Consider the following 21,731-nt stretch of genomic DNA (forward strand, 5'->3'; position numbering starts at 1 on the left):
TTTGGATGTTTCAGTCATTCAAAACGCGATTTTCATCAAATAAATTTTGAATTCCTCCTAATATGGTATGCTCTGTACTATTTCATAAGTGTTTTCTTAGTATCTCGCAAAAAGTTAAAAGCCCAATTCTCATCTCCACCAATACTGTACCATCCCTTTAAGCTCATGCTCCTTTCACATGAATTGTGTTCCTAGTGCAATGTTTGTCGTTTAGTGTTGATGAAATAGCAATCATCACCATAGTATCAATTCTAACAATTCACAGAGACCAATTACAATGCTCTGATTATGATCTACACTGTTCAGTCAAGCGTGCAAGGTATACACCTTCAGGGGGAGTTTATCCCAAACATGTTTAGTGGATTCAATGTGCGCAGAAATATTAGTAGAACACGCCCACAACCTCATTGGAAATATGGACCATTAGATCAAACATGAATTTTAAAGTGCCTGTTGAATCCATGTTGCATCATCAGTGCGTAAGTTGCAATGTCACGGTAGTTATTAAATGTTATAAAGAAAATTTGAGGAGAATTCCACAAATTTAATTTGTGGTACTAAGTACACATTTCCTCAACTTGTTACTGGCACATCATATGTTTAGGGTAGGGGGATTCGTGTGCTCTTTTGTTACACTAGAAAAGTGAAAATTTGTGGAAATCTTTTTGCATTTTTTTTTTTGCATTGTTGGACCATCATGCCATCATGAGCTGTTGTAGCTTTCTTATCCAGCAAATATGTCACAGTGGTTTAAACAAAACTGCAGTTTCACTGCTTTTTAGTGACTGATAAAATTTCTACCGATATGTTCTAATGCAGTAATTCACTATATAAATCTGCACACCAGTATATGTTTCGGGTAAATTCTCCTGCAGGTTTGCATTTCTGTCTTTAGAATCAGTTTGCTTTCAGATGTTGAAATAGTGTATTGATCAATTAGTCAAATGTGCAGTTTGTATCTAAGCTTTTAATCTCTTGCCCCCCTCGAGCTATTCACCACTCTCTTCAGTGACCTCTCAATTAAACATGGAGTTGCACATTCTATTTCTTACAAAGTAAAGAGTCTGTTTCCATACCCTGGGAGTAGGACTGGCTGTGTGTAGGCTGCTTACTTGGATAATACCAAGCTTGGACGGTTGCCCCTGGCAACAAGACTCTTTCATTGTGGGTTCTGTTCATTGCACTTTTAAAATTTCCCTCCTTTTTTTTTATAGCTGATAAGCTGGCTCCTATGGAGTGCCTTTGTGATTTAAAGGGGGGGGGGGGACTTTGCTCTTTTGGAAAGAGAATTAGCCCCATGAAATCCGGGATTAAATCAGAATTTTCCATTAAAGAGATGTGTGCTCTGAGTGAAAAGTGACAAAATTTAATCAGCAGTAAGCAGAAGGCTTTAGTATACTGTGTAAGTATTTTATCTAGTACTTTATTTTTATTGTTAACCATTTTTTTTAAAGAAAAGCTAGTGTTGCTCCTGTAAAATTCCTTCAAAATGTTTGTACATATAGGACCAGAGCAGGATTTTCTGTGAAAATGTTTTGTCAGATGTGACAAGTTTTGCTACTGCGGATGACATGAAGTTATGGTCATTGTAACTCTCATCCTATCACAACAGGGTTGAATGTCCAAACTAAAGTCCTATGCCCAAGTCAATTATGAACACTTCTTTATGTGAAGTAAAAAGAAATTGAGTTGTGTTTCTTTATTCTTCTTGACAGGAAGTTGGGAAAATTATTCTTGCGAGACTCATTAATCATCCCAAATCGACCAATAATTTATTTCACGTCCAAATAGAAATGCTCTAGATAAATAATCTGCCCTTCTATTCCGAACCTGAACAAAAGGGTACGCAAATCTTGTTTTGATTGGTTCTCCAGGAATAAAGTGATCGATTGGCAAGTGGCTTCTGTATTTGTTGATACTGTGAGGTAGTCTTGGTCTACCTCCTAAATTTGACTGTCAGCCCTTTCTCTTTACAATAAACATTCTAAAAATTGCACAAGTTCTTACTGACGTGACTCAGCCTCTAATCAGAGAGCAAAAACATCCGTCTGAGTCGCTAGTCCAATACGTCATAAATTCTAAACGTGGGTTCATGCCGATTGTTGTATTCATATGCAACATCTTTTCAGGAAATGTAAATCATCCCATGCACATTGTGCGTCATGACTTCATGTTCTTTGCCAATGTGATCAAAGTGAATATTGCCCCTATAAAAGTGGGCAAGGAAGAAGAGGGGGAAAAAAATAATGGAATGGGCAATAGAATAACATAGAGATTTATTTTTAGTTCGAGTCATGGAGCCCATAACCCAGATGTGAAATTGTCAATATCAATTATATCCTTTGTAGCCAATGATAAACTTTGTTTATATTTTACGATTCCTGTGATCGTGATATGAAGATCACAACTTTCCAGTGGACATGCAAAGGAGAAAAATTTTGAGGTTTTCCACGAGGGAAATATTTTGTATCATACAAAATCTCTCAGTTTTTCTCAACATGTTGTACCAGCTTGTTATTAAGATCATGCGGCATTGGTATATCTTTTCATGTAATTTCTAAAGGTTTCCTAGGTTCAGTGATATGTTTGATTGGAAAGAAAATCTGAAACAAATTTTGTTCATGGTAGTGCAGGCTTAAGGAGTGTTGGCACTATAGCAGAAGACTGGTCTGAGTACTACTTAAATTCAAATTGATGAAGTTCTTCTGTCGATTTGTTTTTTATTGCAACTGATTGACAAATCGCCCTGCACTAATATAAATGTCTACATGTAGAAATGATTTGAGGGCAAAAAAGAAAAAAAAATGTAATGGGCTTTATTTGTAATAATTGTTAATCACACATATTTCTGCGTATTCCAGATTGGAATAATTCTTCAAAAGGAAGAAGTAGTGAACAATTTTTTAAAAATAACATCTGCATCAAAAAATGACATGCAAAACTATAGTTCTGTTGCAATGCTACTGTCTGATACTACTCACTCAAATGCAGTCAAAGCTGCCTTAGCGGCTACCTGTCTATAGCGGCCACTGAAAAAAAACCCGAGAGAGAAAAGCCCTGTTAAAGACCCTGTGTATAGCGGCCACCTGTCTAATGTGGCCAGCGGCCACAAATTTTGTTTCACGCATTAGATTTTAACCTGTCTATAGCGGCTACAGACCCAATGGAACCATAGCCGAGCCGATAATGCAGCATGCTATCTGCTTTGTAGCCATGCCAGTCATTCATGGGCAACGTTCAGTGATCGCCACAGCATGCAGTCATAATAATGCACTAGTGTTGAGCTTTCTTCACGACTGTACACATGCTACTGTGCAACAATTTGATAAACGCCGGCATTGCTCTATGTATGAAACTTGCACGTGTGCATACATCCCTGCATATACACATGCGTGTACATTGAAATACTTATAGATGTATACAACGATGATACATGTACATGTAGGCAATGCACACAAAGTTGGATAACCTGCCTGTAGCCACTACCTGTCTATGACGGCCACTTTTTCGTCTCCCTTGGGTGGCCGCTATAGACAGGTTTGACTGTTCTAGGCATATTTCATGTCTGGTCTCATGTACAGTCTTGGAAGGTGGCCAAACTTCTGGATCATTCTTTTTTTTTTCTTACCGCTTTTCTGAACACAATGCAGACTTAAACTGCACAAGTATTGAAGGCATTGTGTAGCTCTAACACATTGAAGGCTTAAAAGATGGCACAGCACAGAGGGCACGATGCATTGTTCTCCATGTTTTCATAGACGCTTTTAAAAGGCACACTGGCTGAGTGACGCCACGCTAGAAACCTCCCCTCATCATTTCACAATAAATAAACATTGAACTTGAGACGGGAATTAAAGAGATTACTGATTGCGCACGGAGCGCGTGATTGCACTAAAATCTTATGTGCTTCCTAAGAAAGCAAACAAGAGTGAGAGGGAGAGAGAGAGAGAGAGAGAGACAGACAGACAGATAGAAATACATACAGGCAGACAGACATATTAAAAGATCAAGAAAGATGAGTTATGGTAAATGATAAACTGACAACCCTAATCCCCCCCCCCCCCATAATCATGCTGGCAGTGGTATGAGGAACTTAATGTTTCTCTGATCATAAGTTCTGTATTCAAAAGATGTAGTAAAAACCTATGTGCTTTTTTTTGGGGGGGGGGGATAGGGGCTTTAGGCCATGACCCTTTAATCTAGATATGTCTAACAATGTAATAAAAGAGTAATATAATCTAACAATGCTAATAGTCATGGCAATAATCAGTCATTATTGCATGACATTTCTTATGGATTCTTTGTTGGTGCTGTCTTCAAGGACTGTTGTTGGATCAAGAGGAGTTTTTCTTTCCTACCCTTTGAAACACTATCAATGAATAGTTGAAAATTATGATAAAAATTCACAGAAGAGGACTGCAGATATGTTGTTTATGGGATGTGATTGATTTTGAAAAATGAGGGTATAGATGATGACTTCTTTAACCTGTTGAGGACGAGTCCCAAGTATACTCGGGCAGGTGTCTATGGGAAGTGCATGTTGTAGCAAAATCAGTCCTTCCTCAAAAGATTAAGATGGATGCAACCTTTTATTCATGGAAGGGTGCAGGCAAGAATGCAAGATATCACGTCAATGGATAATGGGTCTATCTGAATTCCAGACCACACCCCTACCTCCAAGTTTGAGAAGTGGCAGAGGTATACAATGTAAAGCCAAGTATAAGACCCTGCTGAATATCACACCAACCTGATCTTGACACCGACTTTCCAATTTTGGTCCAGATGGAGGTTAAGTAGGAGGGTGGCAGCCCCCAATTTGTAGTAGCACTCCATCCATAGGGGAACATGATGAGAATCACAGATTCCTTGCTGCCTCCTGTCAAATTAATGTCTTCCACGTCTTAACCAGACGAGGTGGAGTCCAAAGTTTTGAGCATGGTTTAAAGGGATGGTATGTACAGTTATGGTGTAGATCGGGCTGCAGGTTTTCTTATGGAATATGAAAGAGCGTACAATTCTATTAGGAATTCAAAGTTTATCTGATGAAAATTGGTTTTGAAATCGCTGAGATATCCAGAAACAAAGGGGTGTTTAGTAAAAGTTTGGACCCAACTTTTATTAGGACCATTTCTTTTAGTTCATTTTTGGATATCTCAGCCATTTCAAAAATCGATTTTCATCAAACAAACTTTGATGAATACCTCTTAAAATTGCATGCTCTTTCAAATTCCATAAGTGATATCTAATCATCTCTAAAAAAAAAAGATTAAAATCTCGAATCCTCCATCTCAACCCAAACAATGGTCTGTGTAATGCTGCATGCCGGCTTCCAATCCATCATTCATATTATAAGACATCTACATGTATGGTAGTGATGATACCAGCTCTTGAATAAGGGCAACAGTTTTGTGTTTGGGTGCTGGTACTAACATTTGTGTATTTGGCTAAGTCTTGCCCCCCCCCCCCCCCTAACTCTCTCCCACTCGCTCTCTGTTTCTCTCTATCTCTCTTTTACTTTCTCCTCCATTGCCCACTTCTTAGGAGAGATAGAGGTGATTTAATGAAATAAATTTGTCACCATTAAAAATCTGATTCAATCCAGAAAGTTAAATTATGCGTACCGGGTATAACAGTTCCCTCTTGTGCCATTAAAGAGCAAGGTGGATGGGAGGGATCTCTAGAGCATGGGGGTATTAAAGGTCCTGTTTACCTTTGGAGCAGTGATTTTAAAAATGTTCAAGACATCACATTTGCTAGCTTTTCGGTTTATCTGAACAGCTTTGGTCAAAGTTTAAAAGAGGAAATTTTACAGTCATTTGCGAAGTGAAAAAATTAAGTGTGAATTGAATTGAATTTGCATCTCTGTATATTAGACATCAAATATTGTATTACTCCTAAAGGTTTTTTTTTTTGTGCATATTTTCCCATTAAATTTTGACAGTTTTGACTGATAAAGTTAGAAGAAAAAGTAACTTGCTAAACAGTGCGTAGAACGAAATGCACTGAAATATTCTTTTTCAAATGTAAATGCATGAGCACCCATTGAGTATTTGCTATAAATGCAATATTTTAATGATTTTATTTGAACAATTAAAAACACTAAAACTTTGGTCTTCACTAGTAGTTTTTGGGTGACTTTTCTACATCATGTTAAAGTGTACAGAATGACCTGCTTCAAAAGTTACCACAGAAGGGTGGAGAGATGGGTTGAAAACATCAAAAAAGGGCCTTAAAACTTTTGTTCTATTTCCTGCCATCACTTGCATTGTTGTTTTTTTTGTTTTCTGGTTTGGCATACTTCATATCTGTTCCAAAGATCACAAGATACCTTTATGGCATTTTTCATTCGCTCATGGGGTAGGTAACAGCTCGATCTATTCCCTCTGCTCCGTGGCTGTCAACGTCCATTTCAGCCACCAGCCAACGATCAACTTCTTATCAAATTCTGCCACTGGGATGGAGTTTTGTGGTAATCCATACACTGCAGATTGATGCCTTCAAATGATGACTTTTTGTTTTTATCGTTGGTTGCTTTAACTTACTGGCCCTCTCGTGTTGTTCTTTCTGCAGAAACCCTACGCCTGTCAAATACCGGGGTGCACCAAGCGGTACACGGACCCCAGCTCGCTGAGGAAGCACGTCAAAGCACATGCAGCCAAAGAGCAGCAGGCAAGAAAAAAGGTGAGTGTCTTTAATAACCGCACCTCGAAAACTGACGTGATCCCCATGTTTGAACTGGCTCTAATAAGAAAAAGAATAATCGATCAGACAAAAAATTAAAAGGTGGAACAAATTTGCAAGAAGATTAGAGGGTTTATGGAATTAAGGTACATGAAACACTGATGGTGATGATTAGGCCTACATAATTCTTTCTACTTAGATGAAGTGATAATGCCATTATCTAACCAATCTCTTGTTGACTTGCATGCATATCTTCAGTAGCTGTCCTTTGTTTAGATTAATGAAAGAAAACATACATATCTTTTGCACAAATTATTGAAGAATGATAATAACACTAATGACATTTAAGGAAATTGTACTTGCTAATTTTAAGGGAATTGAAGTTTGCTAGATGATTTGAATAACCAAACAATGATTCTTATACAATGGTAGCAAGCCTCACTTTCATTTACATTTACAGCAAATATCTTCCATGTAACAAATGTATAACTGTCAAGTTTTTACAAGAATGTCCCTTTGAGTACCAACCATTCCTTCATCAAAGGTGGCATTGTATTTTCTGGACAGAGCTAAACAATGATGTGATCGGAAGTGTTGACCTACTTACCTATGGAACAGGAAGAAAATGGAGAGCTGCAAGAGAGCTATCAGATAATCTTTTAAGTCATTTATTAGGTGATTCAATTCATGTACTGCATCCAACTAAACAAGCCCAACAGTAATGTTTGGAATGGCTAATTCAGAGACTTATCCAAAATAAGATACATCTATCTAAAAGAAGTGAAAGGTCAAATGTGGAACATTACGTTTTTGTTGAATTCAAATGGACCAAGGAATTGAAAGAAGTGATTTTGCAAACTTGTTATGAGCAGGGATATCTCCAAGGTAAAGGTTGGAAGAAGCGAATTCATTTCAGCCAAGTTGGCAGTTCACTTAAATTGTTATCAATTTGTCTGAAGATGAGGGACAATTTTGAATCTTACTAATAAAGATACAATTGATGACACCTCGCTACCACTAATACCAGCAGTCGTCTGACATTCGCAGCATGGAGCTGGAAGAACAGCAGAGGTAATGCTGCTTGTTTACCATGCTGAAGGAATTCACTGTTGAAGATAACCTTTGACTCCGGGGTCAGATTGCACAATGGCTCACATGTTGATAGACTGTGGTGGGCCTATGAGGGGCAGGGATGCTCATCTATAACCCCTCTCTTACTGGAAGCAGGAAGGTCTAGTTCACAGTCTCCAGGGATGCCGGATTCTAGTAGTGGATGGGTTAATCCATCCATCCTCCCGAGCCTCCACTGGGAATCTAGAACTTCATCTCCCTCAAAAAGGAAGATCCCTATTTCGATAATAGATACCATTTCCAAGAAGATGACTCCGTGACATTTTAGCTACCACTGTGGTTCTTCCGCCATTGTGCATCCCACAGCAGGTGGAGATTATGTATTGTTCATGCTTCTGTCTAGTTTCCATATATAGTTATTGCTTAATGCATTTAATGAATATCCTAGATAATTTCTGAACACCTTTTCTGTGCTGGAAATTTGTCTAAAAAAAGCAAGGTCACCCGACCCATAAATTTTCACTTCGGGAGGAAATTTGATTAGGCAGAAAAGTGCTCCCCATTTGTGCTGGCAAAGTCCCAATTTGAAACAATCAAACAGACTTGGAATTTTGGAGTCATCATTTCAGCTGGTGGAAAAACCCTTCACCAAAATCATCCACTTTGTATTAACAATAATGGTTGGTAACGCATGCATATCACACATACCTGGTCCACAATCTGCAAACATGTATGGGATATAAATGAAAGTAACCATATCTTGTGCCTATGTTCGAAAAAGTTTAAATGCATAATTCTTTTTTTTTTCACTAGTAAGTTTTTCATAGGCAAAGGTTTAAAAAAAAAAATCATACTTTAAAGATGGGATCTTCATGTGTGGTTTGGAGCTGAATATGCAAGTGATGTAAGTTCAGAATGGGAAGAAAACTCCAGGTTTTTGGACTGCCACTCTTCCCACTACTTTTTTGTTACCTTCTCAAGTGTTGCTTTGAAGTTAATTTTGACCCTCTCTTAGTTCAGGCAATAGATTTCAACCTTGAATGTTTATAAAACCTGATGATACCATGATACCACGTTATAAACAAGAAAATAGATAAAAACATGAAAACAAACCACCAATGCAAATTATTCCATAAATTTTCCCGTTTCAAAACTTGCCTCTCTTACAGATACGGACAAGGGAAGAATTTCTTCACGGCGATATTCTTGGGGAGTGTCTGACGATACAACCCCTGCATCCTTTAAGTCATGGCGATAGCCCGCTAGAGCTTAGTGATAGCCGGCTGGGACGGTCACCCCACTCATCTATGACTGGTACTTCATCTGACATGTATCCAGGTAAGTGGTTTCAGTGTTGGAATGGCATATCCTCCCTTTCATCGTGATAGTGTTAGATGAAAGTCAGCATCATTTTATTAGAATGGAGGATAATTGCTTTTTTTTTCTCCCCCCCCCCCCCCCCCCCCCACAAAAAAAAAAAAAATGTAATGAATGATTTTTAGTAGTATGGATATAGCGCTGGAATATTTCTTATATTTAGTAGTATATATTTTAGTAGTATAAATTTTAGTGGTATATATTTTAGTCATATGAAGAGTTTGTTCGCAAAAACCAATAAGTCCATTTTTGAAGATTTTGAAGTAAGGTCTCTGTCATAAAGTGCAAAATAATACCTTTCAAATGATATATTGGTCACTACATATAAAGGTAAATTTTTGAAGTTATGGTCAAAAGAAGCAAAAAATTTCTTATTATTCTCTTTATTTTTCTTGACCTTTGATCGCAAATATCTCCATTTGGCAAATATGGACTTATCGGTTTTTGTGAACAATTCTTCATATATTTAATAGTAGTATATATTTTACTAGTATATATTTAGTAGTATATATTACCGCTGGAATATTTTTGTGGTAATTGGTGTCCAATGCATCTCACAAGAAGGAATCACACAACAGCTTCAAATCATGTGGGGTTCTTTAGTCTCTTTTTGTTGGATGAGTGATGATATGAGTAGATGATATGATATTGCTTCTATCTCTGTTCAGGAATGTATTCAAGTGGGCATTCAAGCAGGAGCGACACGGCGACGGTGTGAACAGCTATAGCAACCACGCCTCACCGGTGCACAGTCTGCAGGGAAGTCCGCACAACATTGCCACCACACAGTCTCTAGAAATCCAGCAGGAGAGGTGAGAGCTTGGGGCTGATTTGGTCTGCCAGGAATGGTAACTGGTCCAAATGAAAGATCTATATAGATAGAATATGTGACCTGCCACAAAAAAGGCTGAACGGAGAAAATTAAATTTGAAGTCAGATTATCAAAATCGGTCAAAATCATCGGATTTCTGTTTTTTGAATAATTTTGTAGTCTAATGTGTCATCTGTCATCTGCCAAAATTTGAAAGCTAAATGATCAAGGAATGGAAAGAAGTTAGTGTTTTTCTAGGCCATGATTCTCCGACTTTCAACGGAATAGAAACATGTCTGAAGATTTGGATTTAGCACCACAGATAGACTCCATCCCTAGCAATGAGGGAGTGATCTCATTGTCAGTGTGCGGCATCGTGGTTACTGATTGGTCGCTGATGCTAAGCTTGAATGAACATCACGGAGGTTGCTGAGAGCATACCTTCCATTTTCAAGAGGTGACCTCGTGATCATGATTGTGTCAGGAGGGAAACTTCGAAGGTCGCTTTTCTTGAATCGCTGATTTCCTAAACCACTTGACATGCTCTAATAAAATCAGCGAAATCTCTGCAACTGAGCACAGAGTCGTGTTATATAGGAAATTAAAGTGGAAGAGCAAGGGAATACCCTAATGTCATGTCATTTTCAGAAAATTAACCTCCCCCAACTTTGGGATCCTTTTGTTGTAGCGGGTCACATATGCAGTCCTCAAGAGCAAAGTTTATGAAATACTGTTGGTGGTAGTATCATCATCTTTCTCGATAATGACAGGAATTATTTTTGAGATTTTACTCAACTGCATGACTGCTCAATTTACTTCCAATTACATGTTCTTGTAGTGCTGCAACTTTAAGTATTCCGTTGCTCTTAAATGAACAACAAAAGATAAACAGAATAGAGCATTTGATGTATCATGATATGGTGGGATTCTGATGAGATGGTATTATGTTATGTGTGGTCGAGTACAACAGAAAATTCAAAAGTGGAGAAGTTGTTTGCCATGTTATGAGGTACAATGCACCCTATATCTGCCGAAGGCCCAGTGGTGGTATGCAGAATGCTGAAGGCTCTATGGAGGCCTCTGCATACTTGGGAGAAGTCGGGAGACAACGTTTACTCAAGTTTAAGTGGGGCTCCCTCTTAAGCAGTGGCTGGTATCGGTCCGTGCAAGTCATCCCACATAAAAAGCAGTGTGTGAGCAAGAGACTCTGATACAAGATATAATGGAGAACGATGAAGAAGGATACTCTGTACTCATGTTGAAGAGAATCTCTTGAACATGATGCACCTCATCCATCCCTTCCTCTATGATACAAAGTCCTCAAACTTCCTCAATGTAATGCTGCCACCAGTAATAAAAGTCATTGTGTTATGTCATAACCTTGTTCACCTGCAACAATCATAGGAGGAACTTCCCTGCTCATCCCGCGATGCTGACAACAAGAAGAACATTCCCGCCAGCCCTCCCGCCCCGGAGGATACCCTCCGGTTTCAGCAACATTCCTCTCAAGCCAAGGCCCCCTGCAATACACACTCCAGGTGAGGCAGTGCATCCAGATCAGGTGGAAGGAAGGAGGGGGGGGGGGAGGGAGAGGATGAGGATGTAGGGGGAGGGGAAAGGGGTAGAGGGAGGAGATGGTGGGCACACAGATGGTGGTGGAAATTGGAGATTGATGTTTGAGACTGGAGTTGGGAATGCAGTTTGAAAATTGGGGGGGGGGGGAAGGAGGGGATGGAGAAGGGGTAGACAAAGGAGATGACGGGCACATTGATGCTGATGGAAATTGGAGATTGGTGTTTGAGACTAGAGTTGATAATGCTGTTTGAATTTGGTAATTGCAATTTGAGATTTTCAAATTGGAGAAAGTATGCATTGGAAACAGTATTAGGTATTAGAATTTGATGATGATGTACATTGGGAACAGTGATAGAAATTGGAAATTGAAGAAAGTGCATTAAAGGTGGTGATGAAAATTGGAAATTGGAAACAGTGCATTAAAGGTAATGATGGAAACAGAATAGAAACAGTGTGCATTGAAGATAGTGATGGAAATTGGAGATTGGAGATGGTGTGCCACATAAATTGTAATACATATAGCCGTTGGAAGTTGGGAATGATTTTGTCAGAGCTGGTGATGATGATGATGATTACATTTGCAGAATGGAGATTGGAGGTATCATTGCAATGGCAATAATGTTTTTCATGTCCAATCCTGAACTTTGTAGTGAGTTGGAAAATTCGAAGTGAAAGTGAAATTTGTTTGATTTCACCGTATTACATTTATCAACTAAAAGCAATTGGGCTGATACCTGTATGATCAGTATTTGTCCTTGTTTTAGTGTGGGCAGGAGTAATAGTACGTCAGTTTTGTGTGAAATCATCAAAGCTGTCTGGAGAGGAAACCAAAAAAAAATGTCTTTCATAATCATTATCATTAAGTCAGAGTTTGTTATGCTAAAATTGTCTAAGGTAGAATTTAGTGGTTGTGAATATCAAGCAATATCCGTGACCGCAAATACCTCAGGTAGTGTCTACATGTCGTACATGTGAATTGCCACAGCTAAATGTAAAAGATGGTCATAAAATCTATCGGCTGTGAAACCTTCAGATTCTTAATTGTGATTGTGACAGCTTGCATTCAATGAAGAGGCCTAAAACTCTTCTGTTCATATTCCTTCAGACAAGTCTAACAAGAGACCAGAATACAGCGATTATAGTTTTTCTTTCTATTTCTACATTTATCTTTATGTCATTATGCGTGTGAATTGTGGCATGAAAAGTCTTGAATTTTTCCCACCTTTCTCACGAGGGATTAATCTTAAAATGATGAGAAAGAAAAAGTCAAACATGTAGACCCCCTAAGAAGAGGAGATTTTGAAAGAATTGTCTTTGAAAAGAAGAAAAGAACTAAACTGAGACAAGGTAGATTCATTCTTGTAACTCACAGGCTGCATAGAATGTCTGAAGGGATGTGAATCTGAGACATTTAAGTCTCGTACTTCAATGGCTGACAACTTGTTCCCCATTCAGACGGCTTAAATCCCTCCTTTTTTTCGGGGGGGGGGGGGGAGACCTGAGAATATGAAGCAATGCAGAAAACAATTGATATCACTAGCAACATGCACGTGGCAGAACAGAAAGCGGGGTCAAAGATGGGATGGGAACAAAAAAAACTAGAAGAAGGGAGAAGCAAAGCAAAAGACTCTTTGAAAAGAGGCTGGTTGAAGGGGCAAAATGAATTATGAACTAGCAGGAGAAAGACCAAGGTAAGTAGTGGATTGAAAGGGAGTGTGGCATGGCACACAATACCCGTTGTTGGGTGTACGTGACAGATTTCCCAGCCAGACATCAGATATCTCTTGTGATATCTCGCCAAATCAAGCCAAACTGAACCAAATCATACTAATCAATACCAATCCATACCAATCTAGACCAATCCATGCCAATCCAAACCAATCCAAACCAAACCAAACTACCAAATCAAACTAAACCAAACCATACAAAACCAAATCAAATCAAATCAAACCAAACCAAGCCATCCTCGACCAAATCAAACCATAAAGCCCTGTACTTAACAGATTTCCCAGCTAAGCATTGGAAATCTGTTGTGTTATCACCTCTCTAAATCAAGCCAATCTGAACCAAATCATACCAATCCAAACCAAACTAAACTACCAAATCAAACTAAACCAAACCAAGCCAAATTGGACCAAATCAAACCATACCAAACCATCGTAGCATACATCTGGTACCAGCAATATCTCAGATTCACACGGGAGAAGGCCATTGTCTTGCAACAGATACATAGTAGATATTACCCTTTTTTGCTCATTCAAAGACATTGATTTTTGTGATTTTTCTTTCCCTTTTGGTGCACAAGCTTAATTTTGCAGTATCAAGCTGATGTGGTCATTCCCTCAGCTCATTTATCATTTATGATTGTAATCAGTATTGGGTGATACATTCTGAAGCCCTGAAACTTCAAATAACTTCTTATCTGAAGTAAACCCAAATGTGGAGTGAAATGGAATATTAGATTAACCTTTCCTGTACCAGGGACTTAGGACAGTGTACACAGCGCTGTGAGGTTCGCAGTTCCAGCTGGCACTCAGAGCATGCAAGAGTTAACCCTAATCCCCTCCCCAAAATAGTCGGTAGCTGAGTTTGTAGCATCTTTTTTAATGAGTTTTGAGAGTTGCCAGGGTCTGCGGTTAATTGTGGTATTCTGCTGCTGAACTGAATGCTACTGCTATGTTATTCCAGGAAAAGAAATGTTTTATCCCCAAAATTATTTGTTTTTAATGCTCCTAGAAGCATTAACAATCTGTGTATGATCTGTAAAAACATCTATTTATTTTGTGCAGTGAAATGGATAAATTAAGCTGATGAGAGCAAACCTAACTGAATTGTTATTCTGTTAAACAAGAAAATGAATCCTATTTGGATTCATTGAAGCTGAGTATTGATCTCTTTGTTTGATTACTTAGAAATGACTTTTGTTAGGTGGGCATGGAGAGATGTTCTCGTAGCATTGTTTTCCACAGTAGTGCTGATTGTAACTATTGACTACAGTGTCTACTGTTTGTCGTTTTCATTAACCTAATACACCATCAAGTCACTGTCTGGGCTTCACTTATCGACACACACGCATTTCATATCTAGTCGTGATCTGACGTCAATTTGATACGTGATTCTGAGCACGTCCCTTTCCAGCTGATTAGGCAGATGACTGCCGAGTTGAATTGAGTTGAGTTTCTTTTCTCCAGACGCCCGTTCCCCTTTCTCTCTCTTTTGCTTCTTAATACCCGTATGTCACCTTTGTGCCGTATCAATGTCATCGGCCACCCTATGGAGGTTCTTTTGATGGCATTCATAGTCAAATGTGAAGTTGAAGATGCTTTCGACCCGATTATCGGTAACCCAGGTATCACCTCATTCAGCTTCTTCAGGGTCGTGCTTGCTACACCTCCTCACACCTGAGTTGGCGACACGGATTTTGAACTCCGTATCCACTTTTGGAGGGAAGCTGACTGAATAGGAGCTGAGCTGAATTGATGGGGTTGTGGCTCTTCAAGAGTTTTCTCTTTTCGGCCGTGATCCAGGCGATCCCCTTGTTCGTGACTCGTGGATCCCATTCATGCAGACGAGCTTTAAAGCCGCGATTGTTGCCTCTTGATACCGGGACATAGAACACAGACGGTGGCATTATATGCGCACCACATAGTCACTTTGGAGTTAGTTTGAGAGAGAGAAGAGAGGCTGAAGAATGGGATGAGGCAAAGAATGATGAGACTGTTGTATCTGTTGTCAGTCGCAGACAATGCATCTTGTAGCGCTTGAAAACGACTTTTCAGTTATAACACTGGATTCATCAGACAGGTGTCATATCCTCGGGGTGAAACATTTCTTTTGTGTCCATGTACAGTTAGAACAGTATTTCCCTCCAAGATATTTACACTGCATATGTGATCATCTCAAAGTCAAATGTAGGTCTTCTTTTGTGTCGAATTTTTTTCTGTATAGTTTTTTTCTTTTTTTTTTTTTTTGCAAATCAGGGAGCAGAGATTAAAGATATAATCCACATCAAAGCTAGTTTTTCAGTAGAAAAGAAGTAGAATCAAATCCCTGATTTTTACCCTCATACAGATATGATTGATCTTCTGTAAAATCAGAAAATTTCACATGCATGAAAGTTTTGCAAATTTTGTGAGGACCTAAGATTCATGAAAGTAAAATGTATGTGAGAAGTTTTGTTTACACAATGCATTGAGTGCCTGCGGCAATTTGCGAAAGTTTCATGCCATTAATGTTTCAGGTTTTGTAGTAATATGTATATATATGTCATATGTTATTCACATTTTTGTAACATGTTCACATAAAACAGACTGCTCTGTAAGGTTTAAGAGTTTCTGATATAAAGAATTATCATTGGCAGAAGGGGAGGAATGTCTTCATATAGGTTTAGATTTAGCCCCCCCCCCCAAAAAAAAGATAAAAATGAAACTAAAACCCTGACGGAATAAACCATAGTAAAGTTGCGAGAATATTTTATCATATGGGATGCAGCAGCCCTTGCTGATTCTTACATCTTTTAGGTTTAGGTGTAAGTTTTCTTCAATTTTGTCTCCCTCTGCCAATGAAATTTGTAGAGGGAGACAAAAATTTTGTGCCATATTTGTGAAAATCATAGATCAGCAGTTGCGATTTTACAAATTTCATTTGTTGAGGGAGACAAAATTGAAGAAAACTCACACCTCAACCCTCACCCCTCTGCTTAATACCTCTTGCATTCATCTTTTAGGTTCTTTCTAATGCCTTTCAGGTTCTTTCTAATGCCTTTTGACTTGTTTCTATTTTTTTTTTCTGAGCTGCTCTTGAAAAAAATATGACAATGAGAAATGACAGTCCTTTTTTCTTATGATCAAATGATGGGGGAATAGGGTTCCTGTTGAAAGGTTGACTAAATATCCTGGGTCTTGTGTAAGATACCGTGGAGGGTTATCATATTAACCAAACATCCTCTTATATTGCAGTCATTCTTCGATGTTTTCATTCACTCATAGAATCATTCATTCATTCATTCATTCATACAATCATTCATTCATTCATACGATCATTCATTCATTCATATGATCATTCATTCATTCATTCATTCATTCATTCATACAATCATTCATTCATACGATCATTCATTCATTCATACGATCATTCATTCATTCTTTCATTCATTCATTCATACAATCATTCATTCATTCATACATCACGATCATTCATTCATTCATACAATCATTCATTCATACAATCATTCATTCAGTCATACAATACATTCATTCATTCATTCATTCATACAATCATTCATACATACATTCATTCTTTCATACAATCAGTCACTCCTTCATTCATTCACTCCTTCATTCACTCATCCTTTTATTAAAAGTGGCAGATCCAGCCAGCATCGACTGTGAATGATTTCAATATGAGAAAAAGCATGCACATATGATGAAAACTAAACACTGAAAGTGCCAGGTCGATCCCGCAAAAAAAGAACAAACAGGAGAGATTGTAAGGATCATGTTTTCCTAAATAGAAAGAAGGGGGTAATAAAACTTTCTGATCTAATTCAATAACACCACCAATATCTCACAAAGTGTGCAAACCAGTGTGTTATTTTATTCCCGTGCCTGAACTTCCCACTGGAAGGTATGAAACTGCTTCTGGTACAGAAGAATAGATAAAGTTGTAATTGAATAAAGTTGTAGATACAAGCAATTTTCTAACCCCTCCCCCCCCCCTTTTTTTTTGGGGGGGGGGGGTGCAAAAATAACTTAAGGTTTTGACCTTAGAAAAATTTCTGCCATCCATCTTCTGCAGTAGTCTCTCCTGACAAGTGATAAATATCTGTTTTGAGAGCCATTGTTTGATTGTAAATAGATAGGCCCCCTTCTCCATTTTGGGGTTGAATAGGATAACTGTTCATAAAAAGAAAATAAAACACTCACGCCCTGTATGCAATTACTGATGAAGCAATGCTACACGTCAGTGTATCATTACAAGGGATTATGGATAGAATTCCAGTATTATGATGATGTGTAAAAGATACTGTGTCAGCCATAGCATATTACCAGGTGTCAACAGTTATTGTTGTGGTTTTTGAAGGGTGTGTACAGTTCTGGTTGAGGTGAGGATTTAGCTTTTAACATTTTGCGAGATATTCAGAAACCACTATATGAGATGTCAAAGAGCATGCAATTCTAAGGGGTTTCAAAAGTTTATTCGATGAAAATCGGTTTTGAAATGGCTGAGATATCCAAAAACAAGGTGAAACAAAGAGATCCTAATAAAAGGCGTGGCCTGTCGCCTTTTATTATTATCGCTTTTTTGGATATCTCAGCCATTTGAAAACCAATTTTCATCAAATAAATGCTGAATCCTTCTTAAAAGTACATGCTCTTTCATATTTTCATAAGAGGTTTCTCATTATCTCACTTAGGAATGTTCAAAACATGAATTCCCACATCAACTAGTACTGTACAGTCCCTTTAAGCTCAATCACTTTTGTTATTTCATGTTCAGCCTCAGATGCAGGTTATAAAGGTTATTCTAATGGTGGCTGTGTGCCCTCTGTGATGAAGTTACATTCATTATTTGGTAACAATACCTGTTCCCACTGTTCCTACACATGTCCCTCTTGACAGCTGATTTGATCTGACAAGTTTAGCATGTATTGTTGGCTTGTAAATGTAAAATACGATGAATTTATACGTCTTAACGCTGACAAACGAAACGATGTATGGCGACATTATGGTCAGAGCATAGTTTCGAACTAGAACTTGATAACGAATCAGCATTCCATCGTGTCCATTGTGCGTCTGAACGTATGGCGACCATAGAAAAGTATAACTGGGCGTGGCTTAATGGGAGCGCACACGAAAGGTGACTTTGTAACTGTCACTCAAGACCATAACAACATGCGCAGTGAGAAACTGCACATCTATACAACGTTTTTCCGGAATAATCGAAATTGGCTTCTGAACGGTCTGTCGGCTATACGATGATTCTTTATACGTCGTTTCTTTATCGAGTTTTGGTATAAATTGGCTTGTGTCTGAACAGGGGGAATATCAGCATTAACCAGAATCTCAGAGAGACAGTATTACTGAACAAATGACTTGAAAAATGAGGGCCATAGATACCACTTCCTGTTGTTGATATTGTTGACTTCTAACTTTTATCAAGTAGCTTTTTTTAAACACTAAATCATTCAATCAAGTAACTTTCCATCTTCAGAATATATTATGGTTTCTATTTCAAATTTTCTACATCCAAATGTGCCCATAATACCAAACTTTCACATGTATAGAAATTTTTTGCTTCGAATGAGGAAAGGAGGTTGTTTTTTTTTTTTCTGTGCCACCTGTCTTCCCACATCCTGTCCTACCTGCATTCAGTTTGGCCAACTTGTTCCGAAGTCGTACCCATCTTGCATTCTTTTTGAGTGGGTGTGCACATTTATTGAGGTCATCTTCTCTCACCCCCATCTACTTTAATTTTTTCCCTCTCTCTCTCTCTCGATCTATCTATCATTTATCATGGAGTTGCAGTCATCTTCCCCTTCTCTCAATCTTTGATTTTTTTTCCCGAGTTTCTACCAATGACACAGTTACTCCTGAGTCTCTGCATTACTCTGTCAAATTCTCCTTTGCGCTGTGAAATATTGTCTCTCCTTTCAGGCATTGACCTGTATCCAATGTCAATGAAATTTTAGTACTTCAACTTGTTTTATGCTGCCTTCTCTCTCTCCCGACTCCCTTTTTGTCCCCTTGCTCTAAGTATTGATATCATTGGTATGGAACTGGGCCACTTGTAGGCAAAGCACAAGAAAAAAAAAAGAAAATTGAAGGGGTGATGAAGGATTTTATCTGTGGAACAAAAATATTTGAGTTATGTGCTGCTGTAATCTGCCAGTTGTTCCTGGAACTGTAACTAGACTCTTCGAAGCAGTCAGAAGAATAACATGTAAAGTAGTGATGGCTGGTATCTCAAAACTCAAAGTTTTGTTTTGTTTTTTTTGCTATCTATAATTTTTAGCTCATCTTTTTAATTCTTTTCAAATACTCTCAAAAGGTGCAGCGTGCAGCTGAATGAACAGATTTTCCATAGATTGTGAATTTCAACGTTAAAACATTCCAGTCATCTTGCAGCATACAAATTGCAAGTACATGACACCGGGGACAAATCTCAACTGTTAAGTGATGTTGACAAATAGTCTGCCCTGCTTGCTGATTATCTTAGGTTCCTTAGCTGAGAGTAGGAGGCAGAAAACATGTGACACAAATTGTAATTACTCTGCAGTGAACATACTCATCCCAAATCTAAAACAAACAAACAAAGAAACAAAAACAGACGTCACCCCCTTCTCTGCATTTTTTTTTGCGACGTTTTGTTTCTTTTAGCACAGTTTCTTTCACAATTTCACTGAAATGTGATTTTTCTGGTGTTGAGATGTTCACTCTAAGTGTGAGTTGCCCTATTGTTTGGAAGATGGTTGAGGTAAATTTTAAACATAGAGTATCTGAAAATCAGTTAGTCTTTATACATTGTGGGGAAGGTTGAAACTTGCATTTGGTGGCTTCAAAAGCTGGCATTTTATAATGGATACTTGACAGTCCCTGCAAAAGACAGGCGAAGTTTATCTTTAACGCGCAGTGTTCAGACATTATTTTGATTGGTTTTGTCAGACAGAAATGTGGCCTTTGTAGCATTGTAATGAGTGATCACATGGGGGACCATCAGAGCATTAAATCTGGTCATAATATATCTCTTACCTCAAAAAATGAAACCACATCCCTTTATTGTCGGGCAATTCAAGAAACTGTCAGACATTCAAAAGAAAACGATCAGAAATTTTGAGATTTTCTCATTTTTTTTTCAGGTTAATCACTACCAGGTGTATTGGCTTTTTTAGCTGAAATGACGTGCATTCACCAACAATCACAAAGTCCAAAGCAGGAGGGAGATAAGATGGCCATTTAACCCTTACAAGTGGCAAAATGCAAACTTGATAATGAATGTCTTTAGAAATATCCATTTGAGGCCAATTAAGGCACTTTAGTGTGTCTGAAAGCAAGCTCACATCACAGCTCTTCACTCGTGCTGTTCCAATTACATTCAGCCAAACCATTCCTGCTGAATTACAGCTTCACATTTATTCATTAATTCATTTTTTTTTCTTTAAAATCTGAATGCTTTGATCTATAAAACATCTTCATGTGAGGCAAAGCTTTAATATGACCTCATTTTTAATTCTACTGACAAACCGAGCACTCTTTGAGTATATATGTGGTTGATGTATGTTTGATGGTATAACATTTATGAAAAATTGCTTGTTTAATTGGTTATGGTAGCTCATGGGGTCTTGATACAGCTATTGTGTAAAATGCCATTTGCTGGAGACTAATGTATCTATCTGAATGTTGGGTAATTCTAACCTGATTTAATACAATCTTATTTTTACAGTCTTGATTCTAAGCAAACTATACGTCTTATCTGAGTAATTAAAAAAAAAAATGTTGTCACCTGCGCTGCAAGCTTGTGCTTGCAACTCACTGCTTCATGTGAGAAAATCGCCTTAAAGTTAGACCAAGTTAAAGTTGTATCACTAGTTATCATTATTTTTTTTTCAGAATTATGTGAAACCTTGTAATCACTTGCTTTGTAACTGATCCTTAAATTGGCAGCATGTCTTAGAATATTAAAGGTGTCTTTTTTTTCTTGTCCTGTCTCAAAGTGGCAGTATTTTGTATCACTAGTTATGTCCTTTTTTTCCCAAATGTAATGAATATAACCAGCTCCATTTAACCTTTCTGCAATATAAGACATGGAATAAATTTCAGAGTTGCCAATTTGATGAGCAAAAGATAATAATTGCTGCTGTAAAAATTACTTCAGGACTTAACAGCCTAAGATTCAACAACAACAAAGAAAAAAAAAGCAGGAAAAAAAGAAAGAGTGTTGTAATGTGAGTAAGTTGCCAACTCAATAGGCACAAGGTAATACTGTATATGCCATATATTTTGCGAGTCTAAATTTTTTGCGAATCGGGAATTCCCGACGATTTCATGAGTGGTTAAATTCGCGATCGTGGAGTCATGTACTGAATGGAGAAAAGTACACGCGTACGTCACATCCACATCGGGATCAGAGTCAATATATTCACGTGTCTTTAATTTCGCAAATAGCAACTGACACGCGAAATTCGCGAAAATAAAAACCTCGCGAAATATTCGGCGTA

The 21,731-nt window shown here is 38.1% G+C and overlaps 1 pseudogene; it reads left to right on the forward strand.

Annotated features, from left to right (window-relative positions):
- The window catches only part of LOC139720194 (zinc finger protein GLIS3-like), a 114,438-nt pseudogene that overhangs the window by 72,641 nt on the left and 20,066 nt on the right, over positions 1–21,731 (forward strand).

Source organism: Diadema antillarum, unplaced genomic scaffold (assembly GCF_040938485.1).
Source record: "Diadema antillarum isolate AM-2024a unplaced genomic scaffold, OU_Dant_1.0 scf00000010, whole genome shotgun sequence".
Taxonomy (NCBI): domain Eukaryota; kingdom Metazoa; phylum Echinodermata; class Echinoidea; order Diadematoida; family Diadematidae; genus Diadema; species Diadema antillarum.